Source organism: Rhododendron vialii, chromosome 6a (assembly GCF_030253575.1).
Source record: "Rhododendron vialii isolate Sample 1 chromosome 6a, ASM3025357v1".
NCBI classification, from domain to species: domain Eukaryota; kingdom Viridiplantae; phylum Streptophyta; class Magnoliopsida; order Ericales; family Ericaceae; genus Rhododendron; species Rhododendron vialii.
The window spans coordinates 21,252,304-21,272,869 of record NC_080562.1 but is presented as its reverse complement, the minus strand read 5'-3'; positions in this window follow the sequence as shown (position 1 = coordinate 21,272,869).

Genomic DNA, 20,566 nt, shown 5'->3' with positions numbered 1-20,566 from the left:
TTTTGCACAATTTCTTTGTTCTGTTTGGTCATTTTTCAGGTGCAAAAAAATACACGTTAAAAACAAAGACGCTTCCAAACACAATGCAGTCTCGACCCAAGCGGATAGATTTAGAGGTCCAACCCGAACTTTGCTCTACAATGGAAAAGAGATTCACTCTCAACTGATTTATTGAAATACACACTAAAGAATTCTTCCAAGAAACTCAAAAAATCAACTCAACTTGAGTAACCAAAAATTACGAGGATGATATATACAGAGGGGTTAAGTGAATTGAAATTAAAAATAACCTGAATCTGCTATTGCTGAGCTTGGAGATCTCAGTTTCATAACCCTCTGCTTATGACTCAACCTGCAAACTTCATATATTTAAATGAGTAGTTAAAACTCAAGAAATGCAAACGTAAAGAATAACTAGGCCAGGACTAAAATTAAATCGCATTTGAACTGTAATTTCAATGAATTGGTTATCACCTTCAGAACTATGAATCCCAATTCGGGTTTCATCTCAATCTCGGTTGAGTCATGCTAGAGCAACAAGACACCGAAGCCCAATCTTAATCCTCTGAAATCGCCGGTGGTGGGTGTGTGAGGCTACCTCACTTGAGTTGTTTTATCAAAGTCGATGTCTGAGGTTAATTTGCTTTGGTCCCACCCCACAACCAAAAATCCAAAACTCTTGAGGCCTTTCTCCTAACACTGAAAAAACACATATTAGACCCATTTAACCCACAAAAAACCACAAACATGATGGAGTGTTTATTCCGATTCTTCAAAAATCCTGATTGAAAAAGAGTTAAAGATGAGCTCAAATTCTTACTCACAAAAATCATGTAAACACCCAAATTATAGTTATCAATAGGCATCTCCAAACATAGATTTCATTAGATACATTTCAAAGTTCCATTGTAATAAAAATAGCACACACTGCATAGCAGTCAGCATACTTTTAATTTTTTACAAGAAAACATCCCCTCATGAATTGGCACCATAGGCTGGTCAAAATGGGGACCATGCTAGGTCTTATGTTTAGTTTTGCAGAAGCAAGGGGAAAAGGGGTAAATTACCATGAAAGAAGCAAAAGCAATGACAGTGAGGCCTGCACTTGAGAAAGAAAACAGAACAAGAAACAGCTCAAAATGGATCATTGGTCAAATTCTTTTAGGGAAAAACTAAACTATAGGGCACATAATTATACATAAGCGATTAGGGTTCAATTTCTTTTACCAAGCTTGTTAGCATCGTAGGGGCCTACACACAGTCCCCATATTATTCCGGTCTGAAACATAAGTCATGAATTGGCACCGTAGGCTGGTCAAAATGGAGACCATGCTAGGTCTTGTGTTTTGTTTTGCAGAAGCAAGGGGAAAAGTGGTAAATTACCATGAAAGAAGCACGAGCAATGAGACCTATACTTGAGGGAAAAAAACAGAACAAGAAACAGCTTAAAATGGATCATTGGTCAAATTCTTTTAGGGAAAAACTAAACTATAGAGCGCATAATTATTAATTATACATATGCGATTAGGGTTCAATTTCTTTAACCAAGCTTGTTAGCATCGTAGGGGCCTACACACAGTTCCCATATTATACCAGCCTGAATCATAAGTCATTCTTTTACTATTGAAGGCAAATACAAAATGCAATTCTGTATATCATAAACCTATCATATTGTGCAAGCCTCGCAATTCTGTATATTATAAAGATCAACAATCAAAAAAGGGAAAAAAGCTAAATTTTAGTCTTTAACCCAGAAAAAATGCAGCTTGTAAACATCTAAAGGCGACAAGCATTATCCTAAGTTTACCAACCAGTCAATGGGAAAATAAGGAGAAAAAAAAAAAAACACAGCTTAAAAATAGGCCATTGAAAACTTTCAGGTTTGAAGCAAGCCCTAACCTGGGCTTTCTTCCTTTTATTTTTCTTGGCTTGCCTCACCCATTCTCTCCACCATTTTTCTCGTTAAATAAGAAAGACAACAAATGAGCATCAAGTAGAACCACCCCACAAAATATAAAGCTGAACCACCATAAGAGATTAGCAAAAAGAGAAGCAACTCAATTATGAGGGGCAGAGGGAAAGATACAAGTTTGAAATGAGGACAAAAGAATAAGGAAAACAGAGAAGTGCTGCCTCTACAAAATACAAATAGTGTGCACATAGAAAGGACCTTCAAAATGCTAGCTTTCTGTAAATGGATTCCTTCAGCATGCTATGACAGTTCGTCGCAGCAGCATCTCAGAATTTTGAGAAAAAAAACCTTGTGTCAATGAAGAGGTATCATATCTTTTTCAAGTCTGAGTAACACAAGAAGATGAGACGAGGGATGCTGATGGCACCATTAGCAAAAACATTTTGCCCCATATTATAAATGTTGCAAAGGAGAAAAGGGAAAAGCATAAACTCGAATATTCCATGCAAATGCACAGGATATCTACAATACATGGATTGTGGAAAGGTGTCGGGTAAGGGTATATCATGTATGCTGACATCACAGAATACTTCTTTTCCTTGAGATATTTCTCTGACTTTGTGAGGTAAAATGTGAATTGCTATATAAGATGTAAAGACAAGCATTGCCCCTAGCTTGCGGAATTTTAGAACCATTTCCATGGAAAAGTAGATTCCATGACAAACATTAACACTGGTAATGAGTTATGAATGAAAAACAAAGCATGATCAGTCGATCACAATAAAATAGTTTTCACATTCTAGAAAGCATATGTGATTCATCAAACATATGGTTAATAAAGCCATCAATAGACAATGGAAAGTACCTTGCTGTTGGAAAAGAAACAGAGCTCCCTACCAGCCGTGTTGATCCCATGTTTCCCATCTGTCTCAAAGGAAGAAATAAAATGAGTATTCGGACTCCATACAAACATTAAAAATGAAGACATTAATATGTTCTACATGCTGCATGTATTTCAGTATCTCATTATTTCCAAGCAGCAGGTGTCATCACTCCAGGAAACTGGAAACCAACGGTTGGCCGGTTTGGGGTGGACAAGGTTGTACCATTTGCCTCTGATGGTTATGCATTTCCAGCAAGATTTGGCAAAACACCACCTGATTTAGCTGCAGCAGCCACAAGAAGGGACTGTGGCTGGTGCAACATAGCAATTTGCTGTTGGTGAAGAGCATAAGGGACTGCTGCTGGTGCAACATAGCAATTTGTGTTGGTGAATAGCAAATGGCGACACCATATTGGACTGCAAAGCAAACAAGGTATATGATTAGATACACCGACTTCAAAAGTAGTAGTTTAGCAGGCATTAAAGTAATCCACAAATGCTGTCATTGTTGGTCTACCATTTGTTCGCTAATATAGAATTTACAAATCAACCATTAACCACAAACTCTACTTCATATATTACCACAGAAACAAGACTTCTTCAAATGATAAAGCCACTCAGAAATTTACCTTATCAAAAAGGCTCATATCAGTTTTAGCATCTTTTTTAGGCTTTCCGACACCGCAGAAAATACAGAAGGGGAGTCTTGAAATAGATCTTCAATACCAGAAGAAGAATGCATCTTCTTAGCATCTGGTTCTGTAGAGCCAGTTTTATCAGCTGCTGATCCTTTAGCAGCCACTGCAAAGGGTCAAGAGCCAGGATTAACAATCAATGTAAGGTCACAACAAAAGTAAAAACAATCTTGTTCAAATGAGGCAAACAGAGACTTACCATTGGAAACCTGCCCATGCATTATCATAAGCAGAGGCAGCCTCTGAGCTATTTACATTAGAACCATCCATTGAAAGCATGTTGAAGATATCAGTAGCAAAATAACCTTTCGGGGCAGAGACAGCTGGACTACATTCTACCGCCTACTTTGTTGATTCAGAAGACGCCACTATTGGTTCCGACTTCTTCTCATTGATCGGTTGAGCCTCTGACAGTGGAACACAAACAATGAAAGATCGTATACAACATACTGGTTCAGATCCTTTAGGGGGTACAACATCTGCTGATGAACCTCATTGAAGGATCTCAAACTCCTGTTTTAATAGTAGCACATAAACGCTGCGTAAGACCCAACCACAAATGGAGGATTCAGAGATTAAACCATGCCATTGAATCAAGAAATAACAACCACTAAATCAAACTTCAAAAAGATGGACAAAACAGAAATTGCCCGTGCCTAAAGGCACGACGCAACACGTTTTGAGTACAACTAAACTGAACCACCCTTTCCTATACTGCTGACCTACAAACCCAACTTCTCCAGTAAATCATTTTTCTCGAGCTAAAAAACTTCTATCATGATCCATCTACTTAGTTTCAGAAAGTGAATTTTAAAAAAATACAACTGTAGTCATATCACATCCATGTACAATAGTTTTCAAACAAGGTCCATCTACTCAATGTCAAATTGGGATTTCTAAACGGTTTCATTTTCTCACACCAACAACCATCGACCAACTGGTACTCAAATCACATCCATGTACAATAGTCTAATCAAAATACATAACGCTTAACGCATCTAGGATACGAACCAGTCTTAAACCTATCGGAGAAGTAAAAGTACACCTACACATTCCATTCAATCACATCCCATGAAATCAAAATGCTTGCCACTGACAACCTTCCTGCAAGCATGATTAGGGAACATATTGGTGACTTCCAGTCACCTGAAAGAAAAACTAAGCAAGTATCAACATGTGTCATAAGAATGGACCACGGTAAAAAACAATTCAAATAGGATTTGGTATTCTTTTACATACATGCATGGTGTTCAAGTATCTAGTAAATGAATATTTATAGGCCAATTTTGAAATTGGTAAAGCGCAATGAAACCTAAGCTTTTGTACATATCCATATCTCATTCACTTGTACCCATCATATTAAGGAGTACTATCAATTGTTGCTTGGACTGTAACTCTAGGTTCTGTCACAGGTCCTAGGAATGGCACTAAAAATGATGTACCCTCTGTTTTATTGGAGGAACTGAAGGAAGAAAAAATCTAATTTTTAAAAAATACTTAAGATCAAAATAAGACCATTACAAACATTCTTCTCTAAAACACTTTAACCAATTGATTAACCAATTAATTGTTGTCGTTTAGCACCATATTCATCTCCACCAAAGCGAATGGAACAAAAATAGGAAATGATTGCAACAAAACCAGTATAAGTATTACCAAAAATAAAGGACAATAGCAAATCCATTGCCATTATTGCAGCAAGAATTTAAGTCTAAATCGAAGGAGTTTTCCGTTACCTGGAATTGTATCCTTAGAGATTCGATTTGGCCCTATCCCCATGTTTGCTTGGATATTGTTAAGCTTCCAATCTTTTGAGCTAAAAACTCAAAAAAAGAAGGTTCTGGATTTATCAGGGCAAGTTATCAACACTTCATCACAAAACCATGTTCAAATGGTAGAAATGTCTAGACTCTAGAGTGTTCAAATGACACAATTCCATAACAACAATATCCTACAAATATATTAAGCCAATTCAATCAAAGAAGGAAACAAATTTGAGGAAGGGAGCTCTACCCTTTCCACTCAGATGCCCTTGCAGCCTCCTACGTTCATCCAATGTTGGGCTTTCAGTCAAACACCCAGTAGGCGCCTCCAATGGTGAAACAAATACACAATAAGCAAAGGTAAGTCACAGCAGAATTATGAAAAGAAAAAGAAAAAAACTGTTCTTATAGGTTTCGAAAGAGCATGTGATTGCGGAGAGGTACCTGGAGCATTTAGCAGAGGTCGGTGGTCTGGTGGTCAGGCTGCAAATATGAGCTAGATTGATGTATTCGAGGAGGGAGTTAAAGTAGGAGGAGTCGAAGGAGTAAGGGAGCTGCACGAACAAATAATTAGCGAGAGAGAGAGAGAGAGAAATAGAAAAAGTATTTCACCAGAAGCAAAATAGTTTAGATGTACCACAAAGCTAAACCCCCTCCGGAAGATAGTTTAGATGTGGAAGAAAATATGGGATGAACAAAACGTCCGCTCTGGTGATGTTATCTTCATTATCAAGAAACCCCAGCCAAATAGGTAAAAGACACCTCACCTCTTGAGACAGGGTGAGAGAAGAGCCGGAGAAAGTATGGGGGAGACAGAGATGATTGGAACTTTCAAATTTGAAATTGCGAGATAGTGCAAAGCGTGTTTGGGGTAGTACAACAAAAGTGATACAGAGATTGAAAGGAAAGAGGCATGCTTTGGAAGAGAGAGAGAAGTTATGGCCAATCCAATCTTGTCGGTCGGGTCAACAGTGCTAAATGTCAACCGCTAGATTCACATTAGAGTTTTGTTGGGCAATGAAATCATTATACATCTCATTTCATCATCTCCCTTATGGCCATCTGGAAGAAGAAAAATTAAAATTGGCCAACCATATAAAAGGCTGCATTATGAATGGGAACCACCATCTCGTTTCATCACTACTTGGAACAAAACAAAACTCATAAAAAAAAAAAAGTTAACCACCTAATTGTACAGGTTTTTCCAGCAAATCTCATCTATTCATACAATGTTCAAGCTATTTTGAGCCTGATTGAGAAATTTAGCCTATGGAAAACCCACATTGCTCAGCCTAGTGTTATTTACAGTTTTACGTCTATTTTCATATTTGCTTATTTTCCTTTAAGTTGTTTCTATAATAAAAAAATGTATTATCATGGAAACCAAAAAGACTGGTGCAGAAATTTCATTGAAAACCAAAAAAAAAAAAACATCCTGTGGTGAAAAGGAGTGACGTTTGGTTCAGAAAAAATAATGTTTTGAACCTTATTTGCTTAGAAAACCCAAACTATCGGAAGGACCAACATTTTGCGAACCCAAGTTCGATAGGCTTAAAGGAAAAGATGAGTCACAAAACACAATCAAAGGGGGAAGAAAATTTAACACTACCATTTTCGATCAGCCAAAACAAAGGACAGAGATGGGTTTGAAATCGGTTACTTTAAGACTCTCCTTGTCACTCTGGTGGAGTTCGAAAGGGCATGTTGTGGTTGTGGTATCACAAATTCCCAGTACCTGTATAAAGAAAATCCAATCAGTTTCATTTTCAAAGTCATCGAGGAACAAATGGCTATGTATGCAGTCTCATATTGGCAACTGAATAGAATGGGTGTTGTTCAGGGCTGGAAAAGAGGAAAGAACCCTAAATCAAATAATCCCACCCTGTATGAAGATTTCTTACCCCTACAGCACATGGGCCAAAAAATGTCTTACCACCAACCTGAACCTATCATAAAAGGAAAGGACAACATGATTAGGTACCATTTTCCTTTGATACATTTGTGCTTGTTTAGGTAACTTAGCAGAAAGTTGTAGTTTAGCTTTCAAGAGCACGTGAAGTGGTTCTATTCTAAGTACCTCTTCAAGCTAAATAAACAATGGCAGGGGGACTTTAAATGTAAAAACTGAGTAACACCCATGCTGTGAGGGGAAAACATGAACATTCAAGGCAAGAGTAACATAAAAACTTTGACATCAAAAAATACAGGGAAAGCAATAACAGATTACAGAATGTGATTTCTGCTCAAACCACCACAAAGCCACATAATCATACCAGAAACAAAACACTTGACAAAAAGATGATGGGAAAAAAACTAAAATTAGATGTGATCTACCAAAATGTACAGATACAGCAGATATGTATAAGCCCTCAAAAAACAAAACCCTAAGCAAGGCTTTCTTTCGTTACCTGTCCAAAACTCCACAACATACTCAAAGATCTTCCCACCTAGGGCTTGTCACTGGCATCCTCGGCGACACGGGGAACGGCCGAAACCCTAATTGACCGGCCGCCTTCCACGGCGAAAACAGCAGGCTGGAGGACAACAGAGGGTACGAGATGACGGGAAGCAACCGAATGGCGGCGGCGATGACGGGAACAGGAAGGGCGATTCCCAGGCCTGCGTCGGAGGAAGTAGTGGCTGTTTTTGGGTCGTTGTTGGAAGCAGTGGCTGTTGTTGAAGAGATCCCAAAATCAAAATAGAGGGACCGTTAGAACTTGGAACCGACATAAGAGGGAGAATTCCAAATACTCCTACGTTTCTAGTTACGTGTGCGTTGTGCGCTGGAGAGAGAGAGGGGACCGTTAGAACTTGGAACCGACGTAATAACGAGGGAGAATTTTGAATCCCAAATACTACTCTTTTCTGCGTGAGTTGTGCGCTCGGGTCTGGGGAGGGAAGGGAAAAAATTTATTCATTCTAAATGTTAACAAGCGGATTAAAAAAATAAAAAATGATAACAAGTGTTTAGGCTATTGACAATGGAGTAGATAACTTACGGAGTTTAGGCTTTGTTTGGAAATTAGAAAGAGTGAGAAAAAAGAAAGGAAAGTTAAAAAAAAGATATTCTTCCTATTGTTTGGATTGGAGAAAAATAGGAGAGAATATAAAGAATTCAAAATTTGTGAATAGTGAAATTTTCCTTTTATTTTCTTTTTCCTCATTTTCCAATTAGGGTTAGCGGGGCGGGGAAAGAAAATCATCAACCATGTTCGTTTTGAGACTTAAGAAATATTTTTGAGATAATAGGTGGAAAGAGATAGATAAAGAAATAAGAGTAATAATAGGATAGAAAATTTATTAGGGACTGTGTGAAGACAAAAAAAAAAAAAAAAGTTGGGTCTAGAAACCCAAAACGAACATGGTGGGACCAAAACTTTCTATCAAATTTCAACCAGCTATTTTTGTCGTAGTGTTTTCACCGGAAGAAGTTCGTGTTGTTGGGTTTGTCATCAGAAGGAGTTTGTGAGGTGAGGGTAGGAGAGAGAGAGAAGAGTTTGTCGTCGTCACTCAGGCGAGGTAAGCAGAGATCCAGAGACAGAGATGCAGTAAAATTGCAGTTCCAGCAACGGTGAGTGACGAAAGACTGGTGAGTGACAAAGGATGGTGGCTAGGATTTGAAATATGAGTAAATAACTGGAGAAGCTCTGAATCACTTAGCCCAGAAAGGCCCCGTTGATGATAGTGGGCATGTGGCCTTTCTTCATTATTGGTTGAATAAAATTTATTTTGTGTGTGTCATTCAATAGAGTCACTAAGAGCATCTCCAATCTTGACCCATTTTAAGACTCAAATTTAAAATTTGGGCAAAATCATCAAAAATTCATCTCCAATAATGACCCAAACCCTTCTTCCATTTTTAAATTTTACCCATTTCTTTGTCCAAATCTAGGACAAAAAAGTCTCTCCCCATTTTTTTCCTCATTTTCCAATAGCTCCTTTCTCCTTTCCGACGGCTCTTTCTCCAATAATAAAAGCATTTTGTCCATGTTTGAACAAACTCCATTCAACCAACCGTTCAACCTCCTTTGTTTCATCTGAACTAACTCCATTCAAGGAAGAAAGTCTTTTACTACCCGCTCTTCTACATTTAACATTCCCCTATCTCTTTAAATAGGTCGCGTTCAGAATCTCATAAAATCTGGTTTCTCTTTTCTTTTTTTTTGGGTCAAACGAAAATTCTAATCTGGTATCAAATGTTTGAGGGAGATGGAATTATGAGGGAAATGATCTCTCAAATATAAATCTGGTAAGGTTTGTCTTGGATAAGACAAAATTGACGGGGAATTTGTATGCAAAAAGGTGAAAAATGAAAGAAATAAAATAGGAGGAGATGTGGGTGAAAAAAAACGAGGAAAACCAAAATGGAGGGAAATACTCTTATAAGCATAAAAAATAATATATTTGGGTAAGAGATCATTTTGCTATTGAAATGAGGTCGACCCAAAATAAATTTTTATCCAAATTTTAACCCAAATTTGAATAAAAATTTGAGTCAATGCCGAAGATGCTCTAAGGACTTTACAGACTTGGCTTGCACCTTGGCCTCTAGTCAAAAAATTGCACTCGGGCCCCTAGTCTTGGCTCATCTCTACAGAGGGATGAAAGAACTATTGAGCAACAAGTTTATATTTGCTCCTGGACCACTATGAAAGAACTTTAGGGTTTTCACATAGATCTGAAGATAGAGGTGTCAAATGGGCCCTGTCGTGCCGGCATGGCCCGTTTAACTTTGTGCTAACCGTGCTTCATGCCGTGCCATGCCAGTCCGTTTACTTTATTTACTTAAATCGTGTCATGTCGTGCCGTTTGTCAATCGTGTCGTGCCGTGCCAGCCTGTTTACTTAAATCGTGTCGTGCTGTGCTGTGCCGTGCCATTTGCCAATCGTGTCGTGCCGTGCCGGCCCGTTTTTGAAATCGTGTCGTGTCGTGCCGGCCCATTTTCTTAAATTGTGTCGTGTCGTGTCGTGCCGGTCCGTTTTCTTAAATCGTGCCGTGCCGGTCCGTGATCTTAAATCATGTCTTGCAGTGCCATTTTCAATCGTGTCAAGATGTGCCGACCCATTTACTTAATCTTGTCGTGTCGGATCGGGCCGGGCCGGGCCGTTTTAAGTCGTGTCGTTTTAGTCTGTCCTAATATGTGTGGGTTGACTTAAGGCATAACTAATCTTGCATCAGACATGCAACCAATGTATACATTTGATTTTTTGGCATATTGGAAACTCAGCAACATTGGGCAAGGATAGAGAGATCCTTGCATTCACTGCATCCTCATAAAAAACAAGGGATGAGTGTGTGTGTTTGAGAGAGAGAGAGAGAGCGAAGTTGCTATTCAACTTCGATTGCCTCTTCTTTTTCCTTTTTTTTCTTTGAACGTCCCCTCTTTTTCTTCGCTTTTCCAGCTTCCTACTTAATAAATCTTAGACAACTTTTTGGTTAGTATACAAGCGAGTTTGGTAAAGGGCTCAATCAATCTACAGTTGCGCTTTCAATTCTAATTGTCGCACATTTGAATAGTTTGAGGTGTTTTCTTAAAAAAGTTTTTACCGTTTTACGCTCCTGCTAGTGCACGAGAATTATGTTAGGCAAAAGGTCTATTCTCGGTTTCAGAATATCATAATCATTTTGTAACTTGCAGAAGAGAAAAAGGAAAAGACAATTCACAATGAAAGGAGAAAAATAACAATGGACGCTGCATTTTCATATACCATGGCACGCCAAAAAAAATTAACAATTAAAAAAATAACATATTACAACCCCTAATTGAAAAGAAATTCTTGGTCTTAATGAAGTAAAATTTAACAATTAAAAAAATAACATATTACAAATGGTCCTATTGTCCTAGTCCAGGCTGTCCAGCTAACCGTTATTTATATATATATTTTCCTTATTTCTACTATGTATTTTTTTTCTTTTTTGTTTGACACTTTTTTTTTTAATTTCTTGTTAGATTTTGGGTAAATAATATATGACTTTTGCACGTTTCCTTTCACATTAAATTACTCTTGCACCATAAATATTTTGATAAGTTTTTTTTTTAATTTTACTTGTTATCTTGTATTGTAATGTTAAATTTGCAAGCCAAAAGTCCAAAGCCTATTTAATTTTACTAACAAAAACAAAACAAATATTTTTACCGAAAAAAATTTGATAGTTTTTTAAAAGTGAAAAAATAATTTTTTAAAAACATAATTTTTTAATAAATTATTTTTTTTAAAAATTAAATATCTTAGTTGTTTACCTTTAAAAACAGGTAAACAAATATTTTTTACCGAATAGAAATTGTTTAATTTTTTTAAAATTTAAAAAAAAAAAGCCATTTGGCTTATTTACTTTTTTTTCTCGTGCCCATGTCGTGCCGGGTCGTGCCCATGCCCGTGCCTTGCTAGATCCGTGTCGTGCCGTGCCGTTCCTGTCCACTTTTCGTGCCCCGGGCCTACTACAATCGTGCTGTGTCGTGCCGTGCCAGGCCAATACCGTGCCTGTGACGTGCCGTGCTGCCCCGTGCCCATGCCTGTGTCCGTGTCGTGCCGTGCCGGCACGGCCCATTTGACACCTCTATCTGAAGACAATTCCTACTCATTTCAAGCTTAGACAAGCTTAGGTCCTATTCTGCTTAGGGAAATAAGTATTTATTTACTTATTTTTTAAATTAAATGTGATGTATTGTGAGAGAATGACTTGTCTCGTAAAGCGAAAAATAATTACTTAAAAAATAAGAACCTCAGTGGAATGGGGTCTTAGTTGGTTAACAACTATAGGGGGTTCAAAATTTCTCCATAGACTCTAACTCTAAACCTCCCTCTTGCAAGCGAAGGGCCTTAGTATGTTAAAAACTACAGGGGTTTCAAAGTCTCTCTATAGACTCGAACCCCGGACCTCCCCATTGCAAGCTAAAGGATACAACCAGATGAACTAAGATCCACGTTTTTCTTTTGTCAACAAGTAAGATTTTGTTAATAAAAGTCCAGTCACTTTTACATAATAGTGTTCATTAAAGTTTGATAACTCCATACTTTTTGATACCTCCAGACAAAATGTTTGTTAATAAGATTACTTGGGAGTATAAGTGCGGCGGAACAAACTGCTGTAACTTTAAGGGAGTAGTTGGAAACATTACTTGTGCATGGACACTATTATGTAACTGGACTTTTATTAACAAACATTACTTGTAGCATGGACACTAGGATTTTTTGATACCTCCAAACAAAATAATTTTGATGGCATTAAAGTTTTCCTCAGAAAAACGGAGGAATTTTTTCGTATGATCTACGGAGTATAAGTGAATGACACAATGGCGTACATGTAATTTTTATTTTTATTTTTTTTGTCACATGCACTTTATACATCAGCGGGAGTTAGCGGGATGTTAGTATGTTTAGTCAATTGGGTATTCAAAGGCTGTCTATAGACCTGAACTCCAAACCCGCCCCTGGTGGAGCTCGAATTCCGGCCTCCGCTGGAGAAAAATGAGACAACCAACTGCGTTAGCTTGGTTTCTCGCGTACATGTAATTACACATTTTAAAATGTTGCATTTCTTGAATAATGTTAGTACTATATCAAAAGTAAAGAAAATGTAAGTAAAATAGACTAGTCGTTTCTCCATGATGTTATGACACTAAAATTGTTTTTTTTTTCGTTTTTGGCTAATAATAAGTTAATATTCTTTCGGGTAAGTGAGTTACAATAAGTCTGTTGACATAGACAAAATCAACACAGATCGAGCACAGATTTTTCGTGGGGCCCACTACGAATCCCACATAAATGATTCAAGTCATTCATCAAATGTAAAATATTTTTTCAAGAGCCCCCGCAAAAAATCAGCATAATTCAATACTTATAGGTGCTCAATCCATTCATCTAGCTTTTCATTATCCTGAAATCCGAACAAAAAATTAGATGATTGGATCAAGTACCTATAGGTATCGGATTGAGTTGATTTTTTGCCGGGAGCCTTGAAAAAATGTTCCACATTTAATGAACGACTCGGATCGTTTGTGTGGAACCCGTAGTGGACCCCACAAAAAACAGTGCACGATTTGTGTCGATTTTCTCTGTGGGAATAGCACAGTTGAGTGAGTTATGGATTCAAAAAAAGTTGAGGCATGGAAGCCAAAAAGTACATTACTGAGAGCTATCAAACTGAAAAAAGGGAGAAAACATACCAACATCTGCGGGTGAGAGAAACCAAAGCCATCCCTGCGGTTAGTGTAGATTAGGATTAACGTATGAGGGGTAAAAAACAAAGCCGTCCATGCCCAAGTAATGTTTCCAACTACTCCCTTAACATTACAGTAGTTTGTTCCGGCAAAAAAAAATTCTGAGAAAAATCTTTTTTTGAGAAAGTATCTAGCTAATAGGAAAGATGAATTCTGGGGTTTGATTTCTGGGTGTGTGTGTCTTGTGGTTTATCACTTTTTATCCGCTCCTCGTCCCTCATCTATCAATTTTGTCTACTTGGTCCTCATACCATAAGATTTGTGACAATTAAGGACAACATGTTGTTTACACCCATTTTTTGCCAAAATTCAGAAAATCAAATTGATGGTTAGGAGAAGGCCTTGAATGATGGTCTCAGGCCTTGAAAAGCCTCATGATCGGTCATCCACGAAATCAAGCCAATTTGAACGCCACTGATCGAGTTGAGTTTGCAAAGGCCTGAGCCAAATTAATGCCTAAAATTTCGTTATCACAAATTCAGGCCCAAGACTGGCCAAGGTCTTGAGTCGACCTACTAGGCCTGAGTATTTTAGCCCAGGCCTAGTCTAGTTTTTAGAAATGATAAGGCCTTTTAGTAGATCCAAATCAGTTAAAGCTTGAGTTTCCTATTCAGGCCTGGGCTCACAAGGCTTACAATGAACGGAGGCCTGTCATTCACCTCAAATTCAGGCCCAATTGATATATGGGCATACTTCCTTAAAAATGTCACATATGGCTTTTCATTGGCGGGAAAAGGCCTTAAGCTGCTCACAAGTAGCTTAAAGGCCTAGAATGTTCTTGCTTGGCAGTTCTAATGAAGCTGCTTACAAACAACTCAAGGCCTGAGTATGTACTATCCTTCAGCATGAAGCAAGGCTTGGGACACATGGTAGCCATACATGGAGACATCCCAAGCAGCTCACAAACAGCTTAAACCTGCCCAAGCAGCTCAAAGGCCTAGAAGGTTCTCTCTAACAACCCACAAGTAGCTCAACTAGGCCTGCTGTATGAAAGCTTAAAGAAAGTAAGTGGTAGGGCACAAGTCCCACGAAATCTCTCTATTCCATATATAAATGTATATGTGTGTGTGTGTGTGTGTGTGTATGTAGCAGGCCGAGCAAAGTGGCTCGTGCTGTTTCCGAACGTGGTGTGGGCAGCGTGCCCTTCGGAATTTCCGGATTCCGAGACGCGAGGGCCCCGATCGAGGGAGCGCGAGCGGGGAAGCAAGCGCTCGCAAAAATACAGAGTCGCCACTCGGGTTTGAAGGTCCGACACCCAAGGAACTGTATTTTGAATCACTTGTCGCGCTGTTTGATTTGAAAAAGTTAAGGAACCAGTCCGTCATAACCATATCTGGGTTCGGGAGCCAGGTTACGAGAGGGGAAGGGTTTTATGGCACCCCTCTCGCCCAATCCGAAGATCGGTCTCTACTTAGGCATTTGCGAAAATGTTTGTTTGCGATTCTGTTTGATTAATCAATTTTTTAGCCAATTAGGGCGGGGGAACAGTTAATCGGGGATTAATACTGTAACATGTTTGCAGGATGTGATAGATAGCATGGATGAGCAATTAGTATAGGATGAGAACAGACTGCTGTGGGAGTTTAAACAAACTGGGAGGCCCCTGTTTTGGAGTGACGTGCGTAGGAAGAAACCAACATGCACTGAACGAGTCACTGCATGCTGTTTACTCATGCGCGCACAACTCCAAGACACGCGCGCGCCGGTGAGCTCAAACCCACAGCTCTTATTCTCAAACCATCTGGGCTCTGGAAGGACCAGTGCACACCCAGGACAAACCACGCAGTTCGTATAGTAGCATAATATACAGTTTAAAGGCTGTAAAGCCTTACAAATTAATAAAACATCCCATAAACAGTGTGGGGACAAAATAATGACCTAAAACTAAGCTACCCGTGCAAGGCCACTCACTGGTCAGAGGCATACTATCGAGCGACGGAGCCAGTCTGGCGCGCGAGGATGCGCCCAGGCGCTCTATCGCGCGATGGTGCGAGTCTGGCGCGCGATGGTGCGCCCTGGCGCGGACCAGTGTTTGGTTTACACATTTCTGGGTTCTGGGACAGGTCCAGAATGATCCCAGGGGTACTCCAAAACAGAAGACATGCAAATTGAACTACGGCTAGCAATTTCTAACAAAGGAAAGCATTAAACTGGTTATTAACATGCTCAACAGAGTGATCTATACACAAAATAAAGCACAAAACAGTAGGACACCAATCCCCATGCGGTCCATCTCATGCAGCACCGAAATGTCGCGCGAGAGAGTGGGACCATCGCGCGCTGGTTCCTACCATGACGGTTTTTGAAACCTTGCCAGCTTTAGGACCAGAACTGGTATTGATTACCAGCCTTGGCCCTGCCGGCCCCCCTCAGAGATCAGAACATAAAATAGAACAAAGGTAAGCTATACCTTTGGTTTTTGAGTTTGAAAGGTGTTGAGCTTTGATGTTTGAAGGCTTGATTGAGGAGTTTGAGTGGTAGAAGCAAAGAACAAGCTTTGTTCTTGGATGGTTGAAGTGTGAAAATGGAGGATTGTGAGTTTTGGAAGAAAAGTACTAGAGCTTGTGCTTAACCTTTCATTTTTTGGAACCCTTTGAATGAAAGACCCATGGGGGTATAAATAGGGAGAGGGGGTGAATCTGGTTGGAAACAGAGGAGTGTAGGGGGATGAAAACAATTGATGCCTCAGATCAACTAGATTGCAACGGCTTATTCGTGCCTCTTCACCGGAACCCTAGCTCGACGTCTGAACCCTAATCTGCAAAATAGACAGGGGGTGAGTGCACCTTTGCCTCTCGTGGCAAAGGCCCTCCGATGCCTTTGTTAGTATCACGTACTAGCAATTAAACCCTAATTATCAGTAGGAAAGCACGAATGCAAAGTATTGCGTACCTTTTACCTCTAGGTTTACTTCATATTTATAGATTTATGGGTGCTTGCTATCCAAGCATCCATGCTGCCATAGGATTCCTAACTCGTATAGGAAACCCAGGATATCAAGGAGTCTCGTTTCCTTTATCAGTTTATGGAAAAGAGTCCTTTTAGGATTCTTTTCCTTTAAGAGCCGAACATCCCATATTCGTTAGGTATCTTTCTCAGATCCTATATTCTTGGGATCTTTATCCCTTTATGGGACATGACTACTCTGGAATTCTTCCAGAGTATTCCCTCTGCTTCTACTCTCGATCAGAGCTCCTTCCTTGTTCGGCTGTCTCATAGCCGAACAGACTACCTGAACCAAGGACTTCGGATGTAACTTGGTTCAAATGTAATCAGAATGTCTCCTATCTGCCGAACAGATAGTTTACTCCAGTGACTTGTCGTGTCATTGACCTTTATTCAGCCGAACAGATTGCATGGACCAAGGACTTCACATGTCATTGTTCCATATCGCTGTTCTTCATACTTGCCTGGTGATAAGTCCAGTCGTATTTACCACGTGTTCCCAAACATCACGTGTTTGGTAACGAAATGTATCTGCTCGGGAATACCTCCCTACAATTGCTCCCCAGCTTCATGTATTTACCACTGTTCGGGGGAAATATATGATGCTTAGAAACAGAGTTCTATCTAGACCAAACTCTTTTGATCCCGTGCAGTTTATAATTTCAATATCTCATTGATGCCTCTTGGCGCCTCTATCATTATACCATCTCGAGGTAATGACTCCACGTGGCACGTTTCATATGCCTAGCATTAACTTCGAACTGACGTTCTATGAAACGGCGTCAGAACGGTTTCTACTTTCCGTTACTTTTACCTGTAACGGCGTGAGAGGAGACGTTTCGTCTCCGTCTCTCACCTTTAAACCGCTGAAAGGGCTCTTTTTGGTTTTTTATCCAAAACATTCGAACTTTCAGTCCTAAGCTTTCTGCCATCGCTGCCATCTGCAAATTCGATTGCACTCCAAGAAATCATCACGGTATCGTTGTAAGACTCTCGTTCTAACTCCATTTCTTCTGCTTAGGTTTTCATCTGAGATTTCATTCTCAGATTGTGGTCATTTCTAGGGTTTCAATCACGCCCATTCTTTCATTTACGTTTTCTTCGAGTATATCCATAGCGGATGAACATGACACCCCTCCTAGACCCAGTAAGTTTAGGAAATTCTGTGATACTCCCGCCGCAATGGCGACGTTTAGGACGGATTGCAATGTTCTTGATAACGTAGGTCTCGAACTTGCCCCTCTAGGAGCAAATAGGGATAGTGGCTCATGGGACAGAATGTGTATCCCTATCGTAGCAATTGTCGAAGGAGGAGTCCGTTTTCCCCTACATCCACTCCTACGTCAGATCCTAAATTGGTACCGCCTTACTCCTATGCAAGTATCAACAAATGTTTTTAGGCTGATAAATGGAGTAATTGCTTTAAATAGAATTCTAGGGACCCAGCTAGGGATCTGGGACATTCAGTGGTGGTACAGTATTGTACTAAACCCTAAATATAACACCTTTTATTTCAAAGTAAGAAGGGCAGAAAAGCGTCTCGTGCTCAACCTGCCGGATTCTGCTCGGGATCATGAGATTGACTTCTTATACGTTACTGGAGCTTTCGAGCCATTAGGAGAGGATGGTCAAGTGGTGGGACTCCACTGCCCCCACATATGGGGATACCCACGTAATACTCCTCTTTCAATAAGTTTGTAATATTTTCGTTTACCGCTTTCTCATAGCCTTTACATGTGTCTAACCTTGCTATTACAATTGTGATCTGACAGCTGAAAACGCTAACTATCGTCCCAGACGCGTTCCGAGCAACATCCGAACAGAGGACATCAACAAGGTTCTAAAATATACAGGCGAACCTGGCACTTCTACAGCTGGTCGGGGTCGCAACGCAGAAGTTCTTCTGGGATACGACCCTTCATATAGAGGGGTTATAGACAGAAGGCTCGCTCACCCCAGCACCAGTACCGCTTCCACCTCCACTGCTTCCCAGCTTAGGAGTACCAGAGCTAACATTGGAGTGACAGTAGCCGGCCAACCGGGTGAAGTCCCAATTTCCGAAGCAATTCCGTTACCACGAATAAGAGTTCGAAGATCCTCACGGAGTCAGGCCTCCTCTCTACCATTACCCGAACAGCCAGCTCCCATCTGTGTAACCAGCCAATCCTCATCCTCAGGTTATTCTCTATCTCCTCCTATCTCAAGCACTATGACACGCCAGCCCATAAATCTCAGCTCCCTCGTCACCGTCTCTTCTCGGGGACGTGGGACTGGGCGGGTGGCCTCAACTGGAGCCCCTCCCCCACGATCTCGTCGTAATAGGGGGGGATCCGCACGGTCATCATCTTCGCCTCGAGAAGTGGACACCACCACAGAGGCTGCTGACCTTCATAGAGACAAACGCCCAAGGGTAGATGATCAAGATGGTACTGCTTCTCAAGCAGATACCGAAACCCATCATCCCATCTCACCAACCACTCAAGTCCTCCCTCAGACGTGGACTCCTCCTTTCACTAGGGGGGACCGTCCCGTTCACGTCGGGGATAGTGCTGGTTCATCTGAAACCGCACTTGCTCTAGCTCAAGGATTGCTGCTCCCAGTAGATATGCAAAAAGAAAATGCATCTGTACCTGATCGGCTCGTTTCTACTGGACTTGTCAGCGGCATCAAGGTATTTGGTACTTGTTTTTTCCTTGTAAGGTCGATACGTGTATTTGCTATCGAACTTGTATTGCTACAACTGTTTCTGACTATTTAAATCTTTTGTCAGTTTATTCAAAAGATGGTTACTCTGGGTAAGAAATACCAAGAAGCTGATGCTGAAAGAGTCAGGCTGATGAATGACAACACCCGAATGCTCAGAACAATCGCCAGGTTGGAAAGAGAAAGAGACAAAGCCAAGTCTGATTTCAACCAAACCAAAGAAAAACTTGAGGTTGCCGAAGAGAGTCTCAACCATGCTCTATCAGAAATTGACAATGCCAAGAAAGCTGCATAAGAAGAAGGGTACCAGAAGGGATTCGATACCACAACTGCTAACTATGTCGAACAGATTCCTGCTATCCAAGATCAGATTTGGATTGCTTGCTGGGAAACTTGTTTAACGAAAGTTGGCGTTTCTGAGGACTCTCCTCTCTGGATTGACAATGAACTACCGAGCAGCCGTGCTGCAGCTTCCCAAGAGCAAGAAGTTCCTCTGGAAGATGATGTTGAACAACAAATTGAAGACTTTACTGGAATAGAAGAAGATATTCCCTCTGGATCTCAGACTGTCCAGTCTCCTGTTCGAGATTCAAATCCTGAACCTATCAACTTGGAGGAGAATGTGACTGTAGGAGATGTCACGACTGAAGAACCTGTCAGGGCAAACTCAGATGTCCAAAACCTAGACTAAACCTTTGGTAAGTTTTGAAAAAAGACTTTCTTTGAAACAGTTGAGCTGGTCCTGCGTGACCGTAGCTTTTAAACCCTGCGTGGTACCAGTACGTTTTTTCGGTAATGCTCTGGATAATACAGGTTTTTGGCCCTTCGTGGCATAACCTTAATGTTTTGCTCGGCTTCCCTATTTGCTGCATCTGTTCGGATGCAATTAAGTATTTCGTACTGTTAACCATCATTCGTTTGCATAAGTATTTCGTACTTACACATGTTTTCCTGTTCTGAAGTTTAAGTGTCACGTACTTTAAAAACATTTGTTTCCCAGTATCTCGTACTGTTTTTTAGTACATACAAGTGTTTCATACTTGTTAAGTATCACGTACTCACATAAAAACGCCTAAGTATCACGTACTTAGAACATCACACAAGTGTTTGTGTTTAAGTTTCACGTACTTAAAATAAATGTGGCTTACATTTAAATCAAGCCAATATAGCTTCTCAAGTATCACGTTCTTAAAATACCATATAAGTATCTCGTACTTTTGAACTTCCATACAAGTATTTTCATACTTGCTAAGTATCACGTACTTTTAAGAAAATACATACAAGTGTCTTCATACTTGCGTTCAAATGTATACCCAGGTGTCACATACGTGGGATTCTATACAAGTGTTTCGTACTTGTATTCGTTAAGTGTCACGTACTTAAAAATGTATAAAACTTTTAAGTTTCACATACTCAAAAGGTTTCACATACTCAAAAGGTATA